The following is a 12,159-nucleotide window of genomic DNA, read 5'->3' as shown; positions in this document are numbered from 1 at the left end:
CAAGTCGGGGTGATGGGAGTAGAAGGGAGCTGAGGAAAAGAGGGGCTTGGTCTGGGAAATGTCAAGGTAGAAGACTTTAAGAAAAGGAAACTGATTTCTGTCTCCCTGCACCATTGCTATGCTATCTTGTACTCATTCAGTTTCCTTTTGATCTGGTCTCCCTGGAGAATAACTGACTTGTTTGACATCAAACATTTTGTATAGTGCTCTGCACCCAGTAAAGGCTCAGTAGATATGACCGATTGATTAGGATCACCCTTCAAAGTCAATTTAGATCTGGCCCTCAATTCCAAAATCATCTTAGTAACTAAAGTCCCAAGAGGGCCTCATGAAATTCCAACCTTCAAAGCAAAAGGCCAGCATTAGTCTACTGGGAGTGGGAATTGGAGGGGTTTACACAGGTGATGATGATTTAGTTGAGAGAGAGCTAATGAACAGCTGAAGAAAAGTAGCAGGAATAATCAATGAATGCCTCTCATTCCTCTTATAAAATGGGGTTTAAATCCACCTCTCTCCTTCTTATACTGTGAGCCCCATGAGGGACAGGGAGGTTGTCTGAAATGATAACCTTTTACTTATCCCTGCATTTAGAACAGTACTGGACTCAAGGTAAGTGCTTAACAAATACCATTTAAAAAATAGAATGAAAAGGGTAAAGGAGTTCTTAGAGCCCTAGTGCTTGGAAAATGCTTGTTAGAAAGGAACCAGGTCATTACTTTTAACATGGGGTATTTGTGGGGAAGGGGACTAACCAGTCTAGATTTCTGATTCAGATTAACAACCACACTTTCAAAGGGTCACAGTTGGCAAGTCACTTAACTTCTCTGTGCATTTATTTTCTCTTCTGTGAAATGGGGATGAAATATCTGTTATTCCTCTTTCTTATACTGTGTGCTCCTTGTGAGGTGGGGACCGTGTCCCATCTGCTTATAGCGTATCTACACCAGTTCCTAGCACAGTGCCTGGACATATAGTAATCACTTAACAAATGCTGCAATCATTCTTAAGTGAGGAGTAAGTTTATTTTTTTAAATTTTTTTAAGCCAAGCATTTTTCCATAAGTCTGTAAAATGCCAAAGATGCTTAAAAGATGGCCTTTCAGGATGTCACCTGTTGATCTGTTGGTCTGGTAGCCCTTTCATGAACTGCTTTCTCATTAACTCACTACTTCATACCATCTAGCACACCCGCAGTTCGGAGGCTTTTGTTCGGGTAGAGTTGGCTGGGTAGTGAGAAGGTGGCACTCTGAGGCTTTTCCCCCACGACCTTGGAGCACCTGACAGTTGTTGTAGGAATTGTTTGAAGCCTTGTATATTACACTGAGATTACAATTTAGATCTGGCCCTCAATACCAAAATCATTTCCATAACTATCTTCCTAAAAAGGCATCATTAAATACCAACCTTCGAAGCAACAGCTCAAGCTTAGCCCACTGGGGGTGGGAATTGGAAATGATCGTGTAGGTAATCATGATTTAGTTGGGAGAGAGCTCCTTGCTTGTCTGTCTTTGTATCATTGAAGAGTTTCAGGTAAGAGAAAACAGCCTGTTATAAGGGGCTCAGCCCTTTAGCCATTTGTGTCATTTGCAGTCACTAAAGCAGAGTAATCTTACCAAAGAAGCAGCTATGTGAAAAGACAACCTGTTTTTTAATGACTCATAATTTATTTTATTTACATCTGCATTTTACCTAAATTTAAAAGACAAATCTTAATAAAAATAGTATTATTTAAGCGCTTACTACGTGCAGAGCACGTAATCAGGTTGTCCCGCATGAGGCTCACACTCTTCATCCCCATTTTACAGATGAAGTAACGGAGGTACAGAGAAGTTAAGTGACTTGCCCAGAGTCACACAGCTGACAAGTGGCGGAGCCGGGATTTGAACCCATGATCTCTGACTCCCAAACTTGTGCTCTTTCCATTGAGCCACACTGCTTCTCATAATAACTATTATAATAATTATTAATAATCATTTCTCATGATAACTATCCCCTGCCCTCCACCTCAGATCTCTACCTTACTTTTAAACCAGTGATTCCCGATGCATGAGGGTACTTCCCAAACCACCAGATGTTTTTCAATCCCAACCCCTTATGTGTGTTTAACTGAGAGATTGCTTAATTGTTTGCTTTAGATATCTGTGAGGTCTCTAATTCTTAAAGTGGTGTTTACTGTTCAAGCTCACCATGTCCCTGTAAGTATCATTGTATTTTTTCTTCCTGAGTTTTTCAGCTGAGAGGGCAGGGCCCTGAAGTTTCTTTTCAATTGGTGGTCCAGTGGTGCTCTCAATTAAAAAAAGGTTTTTAAGCTCCAAACTAGGTGCTAGACTTTTAGATAGTGTTACTAAACTGACCCCAGGACCCATTTATATTATCATTTCTACCTGTCATCTTTCCACCACTTTGTCTTCCTCTTAAATCCTTTCCTTTCCATAATCTTGTCTGGGTAGATTCTGCTGCTTTTCCTCTCTCCCTCTCCTTTCAATTCTATTTTCTTTCTAGTTTTTCGCTGTGTCCTCACCTTCTTCTTTCCTTATTTTTCTCATGAAGTATCCATCTGACTGACCCTTGCTTTCTCCTCTCTTTCTGTTCTCCTCCTCCTCTTCCTCCCTCTGTTTTTCTCCTCCTCTTCTTCCTCTCTCTCTCTTTCTTTCTTTCCCATCTGAGGCCTAGATTGTCACACACACACTGATTGAAATTGATACCAGCTATAATAAACTGAGCAGCAATAAGCTAATAAACTGAGTTGCTTAGAGAAACAGCATGGCTCAGTGGAACGAGCACAGGCTGGGGAGTCAGAGTGCATGGGTTCTAATCCCGGCTCTGTCACTTATCAGCTGTGTGATTTTGGGCAAGTCACTTAACTTCTCTGTGCCTCGGTTACCTCATCTGGAAAATGGGGATTAAGACTGAGCGCCCCACGTGGGACAACCTGATTATCTTGTATCTACCCAGAGCTTAGAACAGTGCTTGGCACATAGTAAGCGCTAAACAAATACCAAAATTATTAAAATAATTATTGTGATATTTGCTAAATGATTATGCTATGTCAAGCACTGTACCAAGCAGTGGGGTAGAAACTAGATAATTAGGTATCAGGTAGGACTCACAGTCTAGCAGGGAGAATAGGTATTGAATCCCCATTTTGTCAATGACAGAACAGAGGCTCATATAAGGTGACTCGTCCAAGGTCCCACAGGAGACAAGTGGCAGGAATAGAACCCACATTCTCTGATTCCCAGGCTCGTGTTCTTTCTACTAAGTCATGCTGCCATCTGTACCCTCAGCTTCCGCAGGGGCCTGGATGTGAAAATGGTGAATCCGAGAGATTAACTGGGGAGAGGCCAATGCCATAAAATGCCCTGGAAAGCCAGACCTTGGTGGTGATTAGGTGTGAGGCAGTTTAGGGCATCTTCTAGACCTCCATCACTCCCTTTTCTCCCTCCCAAGATGAGCAGATTAGGTGCTGCCAGCCACATGTATTGCAGATGTCTAAAAGAGGGGACAGAGATTGGCTCCCAGTAAGACATTAAATATGCATTTGGTGCTCCTCTGGGTTTAAAAATGACACTACTGATGATGATATTTGATTAATAAAAATAATAATAATAATTATGGTACTTGTTAAGTCCTTACTATGTGCCAATCACCGTTCTAAGATCTGGGGTAGAAGCAAGTTTAATCAGGTTGGACACAGGCCCTGTCCCACATGGGATTTACGTTCTCAATCCCCATTTTACAGATGAGGTAAATGAGACCCAGAGTAGTGAAGTGACCTGCCCAAGGTCACACAGCAGCCAGGTGGTGGAGTTGGGATCAGAACCCAGGTCTTCTTGACTCCCAGGCCTGTGGTCTATCCACCAACCCACTCTGCCTGATGAACGTGAGCGAGTGTGGATGATCAGGCTGATGTGGCTGTGTCTTCTAAGTCCTGTGCATGGAAGTATCGCCCTTTGCTACACTGTTGCAACAGTGCCTGCTGCCGTTTACATTTCTCCCTCTTGGCATCATGGTCTTTCTAAATTCTCCACTCTGAGACAGTTTGCCCATTTCTAATTTAGTCTAGTCTGAATTTCTATGACCGCTGTTAACCCCACATTCAGTCAGTCTCCCCAAGGACATACTGATTCCTGATACATTCCTGATTCGGACTTCTACTTGCTTATCTATTTTCGTTTCACTGAATAACGGTATACTCAAGTAATGGTAATCATTGACGGCATTCGACTCTCTGTGTCTGTTGTAGGTCCTGGGTGCATAAAGGATTTTGCTTTGGGTTGTTGTTAAAGCCCAGGCAGAATAATAATAATAATAATGGCTTTTGTTAAGTGCTTTCTATGTGCCAAGCACTGTTCTAATCACTGGGAGAGTTACTGAGTAATCAGGTTGTCCCACATGGGGCTCACATTCTTAATCTCCATTTTCCAGGTGAGGTAACTGAGGCACAGAGAAGTTAAGCGATTTGCCCAAAATCACACAGCAGATAAGTGGTGGCGCTAGGATTAGAACCCATGACCTCTGACTCCTGAGGCCAGGCTCTTTCCTCTAGGCCATGCTGCTTCTCATAAATGATGGTATTTAAGTGCTTTCCATGTGCCAAGCACTGGGAAAGATACAGGGTAATCCAGGTTGTCCCACATGGGGCTCACAGTCTTGATCCCCATTTTACAGACAAAGTAAATGAGGCCCAGAGAAGTGAAATGACTAGCCATAAGTCTGACAAGTGGCAGAGTCAGGATTAGAACCCATGACCTCTGACTCCCAAGCCCGGGCTCTTTCCACTGTCATGCTGCTTCAGTGTGATATTTGTGGGGTGAGAGAGTGTTTTGGCTTATCTGGCCTGGTCTTTTGCCTTTCATCAGAGGCAGACATAGAAGGGGTTCAACCCTGAAACTTCTTCAGTGGCTCAAAACATCTCTGAGTCCTCCTTGACCCCCTTCATGTGTATCAATTATTTTGTACTCCCCTAAACACTTAGTACAGTGCTTTGTACACAGTAAGTGCTCAGTAAATATGATTGAATACAAATATTTCCTGTCATTAAGTTTAATATGCTACACATTGCCCATTGATTGAAAGCGAAATTATTTTGAATGCAAGATAACACCAACCAAAAGGGTTACTTTGACCTTGGTTGCTCAACTGTTTTGGTTACTGTTTAAGGGTCACTGGACTGAAAGGCAACACAGGAGCCAATCTATAAGTCTGGATTGGAATCCTGAAACCCTGCAGTTAACCTTTCAGATTTATAGTATCTTTAAATGTAGAAATCATTGGAATCCCCCAATTTTGCTCCAGATTGTTTTTCAAGTGAGATGAGGATGCTGTTATTTGGAGGGGCTCAGATTCCAGATTCATTTGAGGCCAAGAAACTGGCTGAATTTACTTAGACTATGAGACCCATGAGGGACAGGGACTGTGTCCATCCCGGTTAAATTCTATCTACTCCAGCGCTTAGAACAGTGCTAAACACATAGGAAAGTGCTTAACAAATACAATAATAACTATAGGGAGTAGGTTTTGGTCATGATGAGACCACTGAAGATATTTTGAAGCTGTCACAGCAGGAAATGAGCCTATAAGAATCCCTGTCATTCCTTGCATATGTCACCCATGTCCACCACACCCTCAATCCTAAATCCACTCCACTTCATCTGATGAAAATATGAAATCAGTTTTACAAGGAAATGATCTAAAATGGTGAACCTAAATGCATAAGTAATATTAAACTGAAAATAACCAACTTAAAGGTTTTATCTAGGAAATTAAGATATAGTCTTCTAGCCTGTTAGAGGTGGAAGAAGCCACTTTGAGAGGTGAGTGGAAAGGATTCCAAAGTCATCGATTGCTAGCCTCCCTAGTGTTGGGGTGATACCAACCCCAACATGCTGGGGAAATATCCCTTCCAATCAGTCAGTCTTTCAGTGGTATTTATTGAGAAGCAGCATGGTTGAGTGGAAAGAGCACGGGCTTGGGAGTCAGAGGTTGTGGGTTCTAATTGTGGCTGCGCCACTTGTCAGGTGACTTTGGGCAAGTCACTTAATTTCTCTGGGCCTCAGTTCCCTCATCTGTCAAGTGGGGATTAAGACTAAGCCCTACTTGGGACAACCTGATAACCTTGTATCTACCCCAGCGATTGCTTGACAAATACCATCATTTATTTATTGAGAATTTAGTAAGCGGATAGTAAGCGCTTGACAAATACCATCATTTGCTGAGAATGTACTATGTCCAGAGTATAGTACTTAGCACTTAGGGGGAGTACAATTTAACAAAATTAGCAGATATGTTCCCTGCCCATAACAAGCTTAGAGTCTGGAGGGAGGAGACAATTTATATGATTGAATAAATAAAAAATTTAGAATATATAATTTAAATATACATAAGTGGAGTGGTTTGGGGCGGTGGGGAGAATATCAAATGGCCAAAGGTCACATATCCAAGTACATGGATGACACAGAAGGGAGAGTGAGCCAAGGAAAAGGGAGTTTAATCAGGAAAGGGCTCTTAGAGAAGTTGAGACCTTGATGATGCTTTGAAGGTGGAGAGAGTGGTGGTCTGGTGTATATGGAGGGGGAGAGAGTTCCAGGCTAGGGTGAGGATGGGGGAAAGTGATCGATGGCGAGATAGATGAGATCAGGGCACAGTAAGAAAGCTGGCGCTAGAGGAGCGGAGTGTGCGGGCTGGGCCATAGTAGGAGACCAGTGAAGTGAGGTAGGGTGGGACAAGCTGAGTGCTCTGAAGCCAATGCTTAGGAGTTTCTATTTGACATGGAGGTGGATGGGCAGCTACTGGAGATCCTTCCAAGCCCTAATTTATACCCTGCCCCAAATCAGTTCTTTGTTTCAATAAAAAAACCTCCTTACATGAATTTTTAGTTTAACCTTGGTTATCAATCATTCATATTTGTTTTGTGCAATGTGCCATCCTAAGAGCTTGAAAGTGATTGAAGAACAAACTTCATAGAAATCTCTTGTGATCATAGTAAGAAAATGTTTTGCCACCTATTGGGGGTATTAATCTCTTTACTAATTTGTTGTCAAATGGAGATTCTAACATTTATCATACATCAGTCACTAAAGATTATTAATATACGTATCTAAATTTTCCTTCAAGGTTTTAGGTGATCTGCAAAACAAATACTTCTTTCTGTTTTACTCTCCAGTAAACTCATTTATAAAAGAACAAAAAAATAACTGCAGTAACATTCAACCAAATATGGGTGTGTTTTGCACTTGCCAGTAATTTTAGAGGAAAGGACTGTGAAGTAGGTGGTGGTGGTAGAGGTAAAAACTGATTGGCTGTTTGCTACACACCCCAAAATGCTCTGTGGCCTGGAGAATTGCATAACCCAATTTGGTAGACTGTGAATAATTCATTATTAGAGTTCTGTACATTGGTTCCCCAAACTCGCTATGATGTCTTAAAGGGATCACATAGATTCTCAACCAGAAGATACCCCAAACTATGTGGACACCCCCCCAAATCAGGGGCGTCTCCAGACCACCTCAAAGTGACAGAAGTGAGGAAGCCCACCCACTGGGTGGAGTCGAGGAGGGGCATGGGACGTTGGAACCGGTAAAAGAGTGATTTAGTGGCAAAGCGATGGTCTCCTAAACTTTCAGACAGCTTTCTGGCCCCCCAGAATGAGGAGAACCACTGGTTGGAGTGCCAGTGGGAAGTGGTATGGCTTTAATACCTCTATTTCCAGTAAATAGAATTGTTCCAAACCCCTTCACTTCTCAGCTTGTTCTAGAAGTAACTATGCAGGATTTTAGGATGGAGAGAAATTGAAGCTTTTGGGGTGGTGGTTCTCTTACAGACATCCCGTTATCTGTGAAGGGAGGTTCTTAGCACCAAAAGCAGGGTATTCCCACAGTGATCAAGGTGGATGTGCCCAAGCCCCTGCAGTTAGTGACAGAGAGGAGGCTCTTGTTGTATAATTACAAACCGTGAGCTATGAAGCTGAAACAGTGTCATCTTAGAAGCTTTGTGTCTTTCATCTTAATTTGAAACATCTTAAATTAAGGACTTTAGAGTAGCCTTCAGGGCCTTCATAGAAAAGAGACCAAGCATCTACTTGAGTAAATCTACTTTGATTTCTATTAGGCAAATACAAAATTAGCAAATCTAATCCCAATTTTGTAAGAGGTAAAATAAAATAGTTAGAATGGCCCTAACAGGAAATTAATGTGTTCTCAGCCTACTATAGTATAAAAACATATATTCTAAGAATTTAAAATTAGTATTTCTCCCTGTAATTATTCCTATAAAACTATACATCTTTCAAATGATTTTGAGGTTCTTAGCCCTTTTAATAACTTCTCACTGGCATTGATAGGAAAAGGGAATTCATATTCAAATGAAGTCCTTTGATCAGCCACTGGCAACTAGAAATGTTGCCATGGAGAGAAGGTGGAAACCAAAGGAATAACAAGCAGACTGGAATGGGGCACGGAAAAGGAGTAAAGTATGGGCCAGGCTTTCCAAAGAAACCTTTGGTCTCTGGCAGATGCCTTCACTACTTCTGAAACCCAGACTAATTCTGGATCTTCTTAAGTGCCTCGCTACCCAGGGGGCTAGAGATGATGATGATTATGGCATTTTAAGCACTTCCTATGTGCAAAGCATTCATTAATTCATTCAGTCATTTATTGAACACTTACTGTGTGCCAAACACTATACTAAGTGCTTACTGGGGTAGATGCAAGATTATCAGATTGGGTCACTGTCCCAGTCCCATAGTGATCTCATCCCCATTTTGCAGGTGAGAAAACTGAGGCCTAGTCAAGTCAAGTGACTTGCCCAAGGTCACACAGCAGACCAGTGACAGAGTGGGGTCTTCGATATAGGTCTCCTGGCTTCTAATCCTTTTACCTTTTTCACTAGTCAACACTACCTCCCAAAGGAAAGCAAAAGGGAGAACTGGAGTATAGATATCAAGAGCAACTTTGAAATCCAAAAGTGTTGTTACCACAAATAATAATTATGGTATTTGTTAAAGCATTGAATACATGCCATGCTCTGTCCTAAGCACTGAAGTAGATCCATGATAATTAGGTTTAACACAGTCCTTGTCCCACAAGGGTTCAGAGTCTAAGTAGGAGGGAGCAAGATTTAATCCCCATTTTACAGATGAAAAAACTGAGGCACAGAGAAGTTGAGACTTGCGTGGCTCAGTGGAAAGAGCTTGGGCTTGGGAGTCAGAGGTCATGGGTTTGAATCCCAGCTCTGCCACTTGTCAGCTGTGTGACTGTGGGCAGGTCACAACTTCTCTGTGCCTCAGTTACCTCATCTGTAAAATGGGGATGAAGACTGTGAGCCTCACGTGGGACAACCTGATTACCTTGTATCTACCCCAGCGCTTAGAACAGTGCTCTGCACATAGTAAGTGCTTAACAAATACCAACATTATATTAATGTCACATAGGCAAGTGGCAGAGCTGGGACTAGAACCCAGGTCCTCTGACTTCCAGGGCAGTGCTCTTTCCATTATGTCACCCTGCTTCTGCTATGCACATAACTACAAAAACCACGTGGTAGTTGGCCGATACCAAATAGATAATCCATTCTTCCAGGTTTATTTCCGCCGGACTATTCATCAGCAGGTCTGCCCCCTGTCTGGTACTGATATGGCATCCAACACTTCTCTAGCTGCTCTTTTTATTTTGAAACACCCATCAACTAAATAGGTTCAGTGTAATTCCACAAAGAACCTTTTCATTTGTGTATCCACATGATGACCTTACTTATGTGTCCTTGCCTCTCTGGTGCAGAATCAGTTAGCACCATCTTGCTGCTAACATTTATTCTGAATCCACCAACTCTGTTGTATTGCACTCTCCCAAGTGCTTAGTACAGTGCTCTGCACTTGGTAAGTGCTCAATAAATACCACTGATGATGATGAAGCTGGTGCACTGTGTTTCCGTGGCTCCCTGGTCAGAGTTCCTCTCAATTCACCCCAAAGTGAAATTCTGGGAGAAGACTTGATCCACAGCCTCACCTCCCTCCAGTTTGCCCAGGCAATGTGGTAGATCCACTAGGGACAGGATGGGGATTGGTGTGGTCTGGAGCTTCAGACAGAGGTGGCAGGGCTGGATTAAACCCCTCTCTCTCCCGGAGAGAAAGGCTATTCCATTTTGCATCCCCTCCCCTCTGCAACACTCCCACTCCCACTCCACCAAGAATCAGGATGGGGTCATTATTCAGCCAAATTCCACCTGGAAACCAGATCAAATCTGCCCCTCCCTGCTCACCAGAGAGACCTTCTTCCTGACCACAGAGCTAACAATCAGTGACATTTATTATTATTGTAATTAATAATAACCACGGTATTTGTTAAGCAATTACTGTGTGCCAGGCACCATACTGAGCACTGAGGTGGATCCAGTAAATTGGGTTGGGCACAATCCCTGTCCCACGTGGGGCTCACAGTCTCAATTATTGAGTTATATACTTACACTGTACTAAACACTTGAGTGTACAATATGACAGAGGAGGCAGACACGTTCCCTGCTCATAACGAGCTCATTATGGTCTAGAGAAGAAGGAGGGAGAGCTTCAATCTTTATCACCATTTGGAAGGTGGAGGGGGGAGAGAAGTCCACTAGGAAGCAGAAGCCACAGTGAGGGTAAGTGAGAATGCCCTGGTAGTCCCTGGGGGTCTTGGCTTCCGCCATTTGTGGCCCTGAGGTGACACCAAAATCATTCATTCTTGAGGAGACTCCGTCAGTAGCAGCATCACTTTCCAGTTAATCCTTATCCTCCCAATGTTTCTCCACTCTGAAAAACTGTCATCTGTAACCTTGAATGCCTCCCTGCACACTCAAATAAGGGCTGACTGCTTATTAGATCAATTTTTTGAAGGCACAGCCTATCATTAAGTAAGCCAAAATATCTTTCTGGAATCATGACTACAAGCTCACTGTTTAACCAGTATCCAAAGAAATTACCGACATGAATGCTTATAAGACTGCAGGTAGTCTACGTAGCAGTGGTGCAAAGGAACTTTGGACAAATGAGGGTTTAAGGCTTTTTTTTTTTTGCTTCTTTGTTTTTTTTAGCACAAACAAGTAATTTCCACTGTGTAAGAAGGTGAAAAATCTGCACACAGTAAGGGCTCAATAAATACGATTGAATGAATGACTGGAAAAAATTCTACTCTCTTCAAAGCAATAAGAGGAATGCTTGGGGTATTTGAAATGCATTTCTTTGTGACCCCTAGTGGTATCAAAAAGAGCTACATCTTTGGAAACAAAATGATGCTATTAACTGATTTTCAGATTGTTTCTTGGCAAATAGGCTAATTTTTCTTCTGGAACTCCAAATCCTTTGGAAAGTAACTAAACTTGCCCCTTTAATTTTAATGATGAAGGAAGTTGAGCCCAGGATCATCCATAGAGAGAGTTCTAGAAACCACTAACATTCCGCTCACCCTGTATATATGCAGCTCCCTATGAGTAGAAAATGTTTCCGTTATATTGCACTCTCAATCTTTTTGAAGGCTGAGTCAATTTGAGTTTTCAGGCAAAGGTTGAGTCTAAAAGTTTCCCAACTGATGCTAATTTTGCAGACTCGAGCAGGGTTTTCAATCCTAACAAGTGACAGAAATGTTCCGCTTACGTCTTCTCCACTCTCAAAAATCATAGCTCGGTAATGTCGTCATATAACAAAATAAGACCACACTAAGTCCCCATTTACAGTTTGACCAACTAGTGAGCAGTTGTGAAAGTTTTTTATTAATTGGGGGTGTTGTCTAATATAGATCTGTATACTCAAAAAAAAGTCAACAAAGGATGGAAAAATTAACAGCTGCAAAGAAAGGAACGATGACTATATTTGGAGAGGGAAGTATGCAAGTGGAGTGGGTTGGGATAGGATTGGGATTATATAATGTGGCTTAATGTGTCTCCCCGTGCTGAAATGAGGATTTCCAATCCAATTAGGTGGCTAAATGAAAGTTTATGGTTTTACCAATAAATATGCTATTTTGAAATTGCAGAACTCATATACAGTTATTACTGTAATTCATCATTCTAAGTAATCCACATTTAAATGTAAAATGCTGTAGTTCTACTTACTCAAATATTTGTTCAGTATTCCATATTCTTAAACACTACTTGTCTGCTTTTCATTATTCTCAAAACAACCTGACCAGCT

Source organism: Ornithorhynchus anatinus, chromosome 3 (genome assembly GCF_004115215.2).
Source record: "Ornithorhynchus anatinus isolate Pmale09 chromosome 3, mOrnAna1.pri.v4, whole genome shotgun sequence".
Lineage (NCBI taxonomy): Eukaryota > Metazoa > Chordata > Mammalia > Monotremata > Ornithorhynchidae > Ornithorhynchus > Ornithorhynchus anatinus.
Note: the sequence above shows the minus strand (reverse complement) of the source record.